The sequence below is a fragment of the Acanthochromis polyacanthus genome, chromosome 17 (assembly GCF_021347895.1).
Source record: "Acanthochromis polyacanthus isolate Apoly-LR-REF ecotype Palm Island chromosome 17, KAUST_Apoly_ChrSc, whole genome shotgun sequence".
Lineage (NCBI taxonomy): Eukaryota > Metazoa > Chordata > Actinopteri > Pomacentridae > Acanthochromis > Acanthochromis polyacanthus.
This window is the reverse complement of record NC_067129.1, coordinates 3,269,106-3,279,582: the sequence shown is the minus strand read 5'-3', so window position 1 is coordinate 3,279,582 and position 10,477 is coordinate 3,269,106.

The following is a 10,477-nucleotide window of genomic DNA, read 5'->3' as shown; positions in this document are numbered from 1 at the left end:
TTTCCTGCTTTTAATGACTTTTCTTCTTCATGGCTCCAAAACGTCATCAGATTTTACAGTTTTTTGAGCGTATTTTGGAAAAATAGAACCTTTCTGTTAGAATTTGCCAGTATTTGAACAGTAATTTAGTAAACAAGTTCAAAATAATTAACATCAGCTGTTAATTTCACACCATTAAAGTGTCATATCAGCTAAAGCAGCCAGTCACAGCCTCAAAATCCCAATTTCTTAACACTTCTGTGGTGTTTGCTGCTTTCTCATCTCCACCTTGCAGCACAGAACCTTCTAGCACAGCGATGAGTGTTAAACTGAATCGACTGAACTGACCGTTGTCTCGTCCTTTGTTCTCCCACTCGTTTACTTGAATAACTGGCAAACTTCACAAGTCAAAATTCACTTTGAAAATAAGGAAATGATCCAAAGAAGGAGCTTAAAATAAGGACGGGGAACCTCGGAAGCACTCGTTTGTCACAGTTAAAGACTCTTCAGTAGTAATATGTTAATAATGTGCGACACCTACAAGTCTTTTGCAAATATTTCATCAAAAAAAGACACTAATTTAGATCACCACCGGGCTCAGCTCCTCCCTGACTGTAGGATTCCTGCAGGCGATGTGACACGAAGTTTAAATATAGAAGTGAGGGTGAAGGAGAACGCAGCGTTTCCACAATGAGGCCACACCTTGACCCACTGAGGCTTTAAACCGCAGTGAAATGTGTCATTAATGCTACTTTCACATGCAGACAGTAGTTTCTTCCACTTCTTTTGACAAGTGTAAGACTAAAGTTTCATTCAGTAGATAATCTCCAGACTTATTTCTCACTTTGAGGTTTGAGTCTTTGTGAAAAACAGTTATCTATGCGTGCTAAATGTGTGTACTTCATCATGGAATTTGCATTTAAATGAACTCAGTTTGAGGTTTGAATGTATAATGTGAAGACTGGTGATGTTTGCTTTATAATGTGCTGCTGATGGATAAATTAAGAGGAGTTCAAGCTCACAGCTGCAAAACATTAAAGCTAAATTTGGATGGAGATTCGTGACAAGCAGAAACGCAATTAAATCTTTAGGGGAAATCCAATCTTTTCATTAAGTTTAACTGGCATTGCGGAGAATTTGTTTGAACAGTTTCTGATAAACTACTCGTATGTGTGTCCAATACAGCTGGTATGAATAAACACAGAGATCTATTTATTTAAACAAGTCCAAAACCAGCCAACAGTTGAAATCCTTCACCAGTTGTTGATTCCACTCATGAAAACTCATCTCCGTGTGTCAAAATTATATATTTAGATGGTTTTTCTGCCTTCAAATGTCTTAAAAGTACCTCTAAACTCTTGCTTCCTCTAGAATATGCAGATGTATGAAGTCCCTCCACACTCGCTGCAGCTCCAGCACACCAGCTCAAACACTGTAAAAGTACAGAACAGAATGACTGGTTGTAGTATTAGACTAATTCAGCCGTATGTCTTTGAAATGGAAGCTGAAGAATGATGATACAGAAAATCCCAAAATGCAAGTTGAGTTTTTGGGTTTTGGTGCAGATGAAACTCCAGAAGTCTAAAATAGTGTCTCTGAGTCTGTGTGCTGCAGTATCAAAGTAGAAATGTGCACCAATAACGTCTTCCAAGATCTGGAACAAACCATAAGGACGTGTTACAAGGTATAAAAAAACAGCTTGATCTTCACTGTAAGGGCCGTTAACGGGTATCAGACTGAATCTGTGCCTGTGTGTTTGGCCTAAATAAATAAACTGACTCTGTGTTGAGATGTCGCAAGTGTCAGCATCATTGTTGGTCCAAAGATCCAGCACTGGAAACAGAATAATGAGCTGGAAGGCTTAACAGAAGCCAGAATGCTGCACAGTGGATTATAAAACCATGTGACGAGATTAAACTCCAGACTCTGGGCTTTAACTCTGGAAGGTATCAACGTCAGCAAACAACAATTTTGTGGGTAAAGAGTAAAAATATGGTCATCACAAAGGAAGATTTTCTTACATGCATTTGATTGGCCAAAGCAGCAGCATCTCCTGTGACACCTGAAGCATGTTTCCCATAAAACCAGAGTTCCTAACTCTGCCCTCTAAAAGCAAATTCTGTAACGACCTAACACCAAGCTGTATAATTGTAATATCTGGAAAAGCAACAAGAAGACTCACTGGACTCGTAGCAAAGCAAGTACAACAAGAAATGTAATGCAAGATGTTGCAGGAGTCAGGACAGTCTCAATTCACCAGGAAAACAGACTGAGATAGCACCTGCGCTTTCATTGAATGAAGCGATAGGAGAAGGTATTTAGGCCTCATTAAACATGTTTATTTAACAGTAGATTGAAAATAGCATTCAGAGCTCTGGGTACAAACTTCTACCCCTGACAACATCAGGATTCTTGTCAGTTCGTGTTGATTCTTGTTCATTGTGTTGGTGTCAGCTGACCTTAGTTTGCTGCCAAAACACATCACAGAGTTGAACAGCATGCTAACCACCACAGGATTGATACTATTGTCAAAGAAGAATGCTTCCATGCTTTTCTTTTTACATATATCTGCCTTTTTTATCCCCCGCCGGCAGTAGGCACGGAGGGGGGTATTGGCGTGGGCACGTCCGTCCGCATGTCCGTCCGTACGTCTGCATTTCGTTTCCGGAGCATATCTCTGAAATTACTTGAGGGATTTCATTCATATTGCACCCAGGCCATCTCTATATAGTATAGATGTGCCTTTTGGGGTGCATGACCTTGACCTGATTTCCAAGGTCATAGTGAGGCACTTCAAATATTTTTTGGTTTCCGGATCATATCTCAGAAACTAGTTGAGGGATTTCATTCGTATTGCGCACACTAAGCCTGTTGGTAATGTAGATGTGCCTTTTGGGGTGCATGACCTTGACCTGACTGTTTTTTTTTATTGTAGTGAAGATGTATCATTTTGTAAGTGTATCGTCCAGTATATATTATTATTTCTTGCACTTAGAGGTACTATATATAAGGCGGGGGATGTTTTATTTTGTATTATCACCTTCTATACAACCTGCACATGACAGCTTTTGTTTGTTTAAAGTGAAAAACAGATTATGCGTCCTGTTGTTGAGGTGGGATGCAAAACCTTGGGTTCCACATTGGTTTGGATGCTTTTTTTTTGACACAAACCACCTGCCTAAACATTACTACAGACCACATGTACCCCTCTATAGCAGCTGTACTCCCTGATGGTGTCTTTCAGCAGGTTATGCTCCCCATCTCACTGTAGAAGTTGTTCAGGAACAGTTCGGGCAACATGGTGTTGACTTGGCCTCCAAATTCCCCAGATCTTAATACGATTGAGCATCTGGGGGATGAACTGGGAACACAAGACCTTGCACCTCCAGGACTTAAAGATTCTCCTGCTTACGTCTTCTAGCTGATACTATAAGACTCCTTTAGAGGTCTGTGGTGTCCAGATCTTTCAGACAAGAGGGAAGTAGCACTTTTAGGCAGGTGCTTTTAAGGTTGTGGCTGATAATGTTTAGTTAGGATTAAGAAAACCTGCAGTCAGTGGTTTTATGGCAACTTGGAGGCATCTGAAACAAAATAATGTACTCAACTCAGACATATCATCTCCTTTTACATTTATGACTTATATGTTGATTATTTTCACATCCAGCAGATACAGAGCAGCATTATAGTTAATTTGGAGTCATGAATTGTCCTCCTTTTGCCTTTGTTTTTGGTTTTTACCAATTCCTGAGCGATTGACTTTAGCAGTTTCTCCACTGTTTGGCAACTAGGTGTTGGGTCCACCACAGGAAGCAAAACAGAACATTAGACAGCTGGAAACAGGATGAAAGTCTCAGTGTAGCTGTTTGGGAGTCAGTGGATGATTCTCTGCAGGTTCATAATCTTGGTTATGGTAAACAAACAACAAAGAAAGAGTTGTGCAGTATGAATAGAACTCCAGGGATACTCGACTGGAATGGTGTTGTAGATAATGAACGATCAGAGCTTCAACAGAATATATGTCGCTCTGAGTACCTCTTTTAGGCTACTCAGTGTTCTCTCTGCATCCTCTGATGGAAACTGTGCACTTGTCTCTGCTCTGACCAGCTCTGTGGCCATGCCGGGCTGCAGGTGGTTCAGCCCACTCCGCTCCAATTCTGTCCACAACAGCTCGGCCTCTTGGTCCCACGATGGATGTCACAGCAGCAGAGTCATCCAAGAGCTGAGAAATGACTCCGTGTTAGTTCTGCACTGCTGTTGTCAATGTGACTGTTAGCCGTCTCCAAAAGCCCAAAAAATCATGCAAAGACTCAAATCAGACGCACTGAATGCCCAATGTTTAACAAAACAGCAATTTTACAGGATTTTCCTCCCTGAAAGTTTAATAAAAACCAAGGATTTATGTGTGAAACGGGAGATTTTTTTTGTATTTTTCCTTCATTTTTTTATGAATAGATTTCATTTTTCCTCCTAAATCTGTTTCTTCCCGGCTGTGGGGCATTTATTTCACTGCAGAGGCTCATGTAAGATAAACTGGGAAGTTACAGCTGCTTAAAAATAAATATGCAAGTCCTTAAATGCATCTCTGAAACCATAAATCTTTAACAAGTTAATTTCAGAAGTCGAATAAACTGGAATGAAAATGAAGATTTGTTTGAATATTTTAGACTCAGACTATCCACAGTGAGCTGCAAGGCGATTTTAGGATGTGATTATGGTGATTTGTGCTACTAGCTTTATTTTAAAAAAAAAAGCCTTAAATTTGAGACTTGCTTTTTGAAATGTTTTTCTGTCAAAATTCTAAAGATTTCACAGCACAGTGCCTCGATCAGATTGGTTGAAACGCAGCTTGTGATGAGTGAAACGATGCCAGTTTCTCTGGAGGTGAGCAGTGATAACGGATAAAAGCGAAAATGAGCGTTTAATCAGATTAAGGCCGCTTTGCTTTTTTGTATTCGTACTGCAAGGCGTGTAAGATTCTCACAGTAATTTCCCAGTCCTGCTCGTGGACGTGCTCTATCACCAGCAGGGCTCCATGAAAAATGAATGGCCTTGGAGGGAGTGAGGGTCCCTGATGATGAACTCACAGTAGATGAGTGCACGCTGAAAGATTTATGCAGCTGTTCATGCACAGTTTAAAGAGTGGCATATGTTTGAGGGGCTGTTAAATGGTGAGTGATTACAGCACTTAGTTTAATATTCATGCAGGTCCCCTCAGCTGTCAACTGACCCAAACTGAAAACCAACCTCTGGGGTAAAAGCATTGAAAGAGTCTGTCTGTCAGGGCCTCTTCAAACAAATGAAGCTCCACAAAGCGTTGTCCTTCAACATCCGAGCGTGAAATTTTCATACATGCCCACGCTGTAAAAACAAAAATATGTTGTTTTTATGGTAAAATTCCTGCAGCTGTGGAAAGAAATGTATTGATATTGTTGATTTTAGGGTTAAAAAATGTGCTTCATTGCATATTTTACTGAAAAAAAGAAGAGTTTTAATCTTTTAAAAAATGCAAATTTGCATGAAAATACCATATAAAATAATATTTGCATAGCTTATTATTAATATTACACAATTTTTTTCCATTGTCAGCTAAATTTTTTGACCTCAATTCAGTCAACTAATGCAGAAATCTGATTTACTTTGCATGTGATATTAATAAGTTGCAATTACCAACATTATTTTGCCCAAAAAACAATTTAAAATACCTTTTGTGACTTAAATTGTGGCATTTTAGGTGTTTTTTAAATGTTGCAACTGTGCCTTTAATTAAAGTAGTAATTGCAGGTTCCAGAAAAGACACAATTTGATGCATAAAACTTCACCAGAAAGCACTACACTGTAAAAAAAAAAAAAGAAAAAAAAGAAATTGTTTTTACAGTAATATTCTGGCAGCTGTGGTTGCCGGAATGTGGCTGCAAAATTACGGTAAAACATTTTCCACATTTATGGTAAAGAAATGTATTGATATTGTTGATTTTAGGGTTAAAAATATGCTTTATTCCATATTTTACTGTAAAAAAGTAGTCTTAACCTTTGAAAAACTGCAAATTTACATTAAAATACCATACAAAATAAAATTAGTGTAACTTATTATAAATGTTAAAGCATTTTTTCCATTACCAGCACAACAGTTAATTAAATTATCATTAAATATGTGTGTTTTTAGCACAAATTGCAGTTAAAGTTGTCATAAATATTAAAGCATATGTCTGCTATTAACACAAAAGTAACAAACTGTATTTTTTACATGTAATAAATGCAGAAATTTCCATGTTACTTGTTAAATAAATATTGCAGCATGTTTCCAGTACAACAATTTGTACATTTAACTGGGAAAAACTATTCTTTTTGAGAATTAAATGCAAAAATTACAGTATTTTTATACATAGTGTCGCATTTTTACATAAAAAAAACTGTGCAGGAGTCGAGAAATGTTTTTGTTTTCAAGAGAAAAAAATCTAACAAACACACTTTTCTCCTGATATTTGCAGTGATTCAGTGTTATATAAAGTGCATCAAACTGTTTTAGAGTTGACAGATTTTTACCGTCATGGTTTGACAGTAAAATTCGGAACATTTTTGGTGCAGAACATTTGGCCTCCTCCTGGCTCGCCTGTTCAGCCTCTGTCCAAGAATCCGGCGCCTTTCTGAGCATCTTTGTACCCTCGATGCGATGAATGGTGCAAATGGTGCACACACTGACACAGCCTCCTGTCGAAGGTTTAGTCGTACGCACAAAGAAAAGCGCTTGTGAGAAGGATGAAAAGAGAACTCAAGAGAGAAGTTTAAACCCTGTCCAATTTCACACCTCTGCACACTGTATGCTGTCTGCCCCGCACCAAACAGCAGTTGGTTTAACTGCATGTTTTCTTTCACTGCCTGCTGGGGCTGGAAATGAGGCTGATGAGAGAATGAGCTACGACAGTCGGGTTGTCGGTCGTAACGCCGCCACGACGGCCTGAACGAGGCCGAGATGTTCTGTGGCGCTGAGTCAAACCGCAGAGCTGGTGATAAGTCTCCGTGGGTTTCTCACTGTGAGCGACAAGTTTTGTTTGTCCATGTCCAAAAAAAAAGAATTAGTGCAACTTTAAAGCTGCTTAAAATACAGCAAATTGAGGCTAGGTTAAAGAGCGATATTAGCATTCATTTGGGTGTTTGTGAATCTCGTATTCCAAAACTTTCTCCCAAAATGACGTTCCTGTACAACTAAACTGAATTTCATTTTGAAAGAATCCTGTTTGCTCATTTAAAAGTGAGACTGTTATGTAGTAGGAAACAAGTTTGAGGCTAGAAAGTGCAGCATAAATCAGCGACATGACTTTCTGGGAATTGCATCCTGTGTGGGACCATTTTTCTGACACTTTAGTTTTATAATAACTTGTTTACTTTTGGTTTATGTGGTTAATTTTAGGAAAAGCCTTTATGACATGTTTAAAACTTCCTCTCCATTTTCTGGTTAACCAGGGTCAATATATAGATTAAGATAAAATGCAAAACATATCCATAATAAGCTGCAAACAAATGTAATAAGATGGAAAATAACTACAAAAATAATTGAGAATGCAGTTCAGTTATAGAAGAATATCCACTACCAGACAAAAGTTTGGACACACCTTCTCATTCAATGGCTTTTATCTATTTTAGAGATTGTAGATTAAAACTGAAGACACCAAAACTAAAAGAATGTAGTAGTACATTTATGGAGACAAATCTAGATGTTCAATCTCCAGTGAGCTCTTCTACTGAAGCTCATAGGGTTAAAAGGACCTGGACGACTGAGAATCTACACAGGCTTACACCTTTAAGCTCTGTTTTTGGTCTCCACCATCTACTAAGCGAAATGTCCGTCTCTTCAACTGTTAAATGCTTAATGATGTTCACCATCGAGCTGCTGCTTGTTGGGCAGGAAGTGTACTGCGGCTTTTTTAGAGCTTGTTGTTTTACTGAAAGTAGCCTACTGAAACCCAAAACATTGTGAATCAACCAACAGTTAGACTGTAAGCCAGAAAAAGTGCAAAAGTTGTGTAATTCTTGGTGGGCTTAGCACAATTTTACATTCCACATTTAGTCTGATCAGCCACAGCATTAAAACACCTTTCTAATATTGTGTTGGTCCCCTTTGTGCTACCAAAACAGCTTTGATCCACTGGGGACACAAACACTAGAAATAGGTTTGGTTTTCCTGTTGTGTTTGACACCAGGATGATGATAGAAGATCCTTTAAGTCCTGGTTGTTGCTGGATGTTGCCTCCATGGATCAGACTTGTTCTACTGCATCCTAAAGATTCTCAGTCTGGAATGACCTTTTTCATCTGCTGCCTCCACGACACAACCCACAAGGACGGATGAATGGATGGATGGATGGACGGACGGACGGATGGATTTATGGATGGATGGACGGACGGATGGATGGATTTATGGACGGATGGATGGATGGATGGACGGATAGATGGATTTATGGATGGATGGATGGATGGATGGACGGACGGACGGATGGATGGATGGATGGACGGATAGATGGATTTATGGATGGATGGATGGATGGATGGATGGATGGATGGATTTATGGACGGGTGGATGGATTTATGGACGGATGGATGGACGGATGGATGGATGGATTTATGGATGGATGGATGGATTTATGGATGATTGATGGATGGACGGATGGATGAATTTATGGACGGATGGATGGATGATGGATGGATGGATGGATGGACATTGTATTGTAACAAAACAATCACTGTCATTCATTTCAGCTGTCTGTGGTTTTAATCTTGTGGCTCATCAGTGCATTGTTGACATAGAAATGTTCATTCAAATGTTTTATGGTTTGTTAAACTGCTCTTTGAAGAAGTACAGTGTAAATTTTTAATAATTTCATAAATACCTGAATGAAAATGAGACCTTATGGAAGCAGAAACTGAAAAACATCAGCATATAAGAACAGGAGGATGACCTGGGTCCAGAGGAGCTTATCCTTGGCTTTAAGAAGCAACAGCTAACGTGTCCGAAGTGCTGAAAATAATTAGTGTAAATTACTTTTTAATTATTTATCTAACCACATATGGTCACATTTTCAAGTATTGTGCTTTTTCTCATTCCCACCTGAATCCCACTGAGCACGTCTGCATGTGCAAATGGCCATAAAGTGATTTTAATCCTCGAATCCATGAAAACCCAAACAGCAGCTCAAACTATGTTTTTCTCTTTTTTAATGACACTGTACCTCATTTGCCTGCCTATTATTGAGCCATATTATTCTCTTTCGCCGCAGCTTGTGCTAATCAGCATTACTAACTGTAATGAGAAAGGTTGGTGGGTCTGAATACTAAACATATATCGATGTCTGGCTGGCGTTTGTGTGTGATGTTGCGTGTCTTCATATAAAGGAGCTGATATCTTTAAAGCTGCAGGCCATCTCCAAGCAGGAACGGTCTTCTTGATATTCCTTCCACGGGCACACAACTGCTTTCACTGCAAGTCTCTGTCAGCAGAATTTCTAATGAATTGCACAAAAGCAGGTTTACCATGCATGCACTCATGCGTGCACACACACACACACACACACACACACACACACACACACACACACACACACACACACACACACACACACAGACAGACACAGGCCAACTTTCCCTTTTGTGTACAACAGAAATGGCTTTAGGAAAAAATGAATGAAGCTCTTGCGTATGCAGAGAAGAAATGTCCTCCGTAAATTGATTTTTCTTTCTTCTTAGCGATGACCCTGTCACCAGACATTAGCATGTGACAAAATGTGCGCCTTTATTTCATGAGGATTTTACCTTTTTGCATTCTGCAGGAAGACGTGCAGCCTGGCTGGATTGTTCTTCTTGTAAATGAGGATCATTTACATACACTTACACTGCAGACTCGTATTAGCAGCTAGGCAACCAGCATACTGACCTCTGGAGACTGAATATATACATATTTTAGGTCTATTTGAAGCACAGTTAGCTCAAACAAAACGTGTTGTCACAGCGTTTGGAGAAAATATCACCTGTGCAATCTGTTTTGAAATCCATGACAAACTTCACGTTTCCCGTTATTCAAATCAGTTCACAGCCAGCAGAGAACGTACGCAAACACTAACACCTCTGTCAACGTACAGATGGCCATTTGAGAATAGTGTTAAAATAGACATGAGAAAAATGTGAACGTATCCACAGATGTGTCTGAGACGTGTTGACTGAACCCTTCAGAGGTCTGTCTGGCTGTTTTGTTGCACAGATATTTAAACTGTAAGTTCACTTTTTTAACTCCACAATGCCATGAAGACATCTATCTGTCAGTCTGTCTGTCCATCTACACACGTGGACAAAATTGTTGGTACCCCTCAGTTAAAGAAGGAAAAACCCACAATTCTCACTGAAATCACTTGAAACTCACAAAAGTAACAATAAATAAAAATTTATTGAAAATTAAATAATCAAAAACAGCCATTACTTTTGAATTGTTGATTAACATAATTATTTAAAAA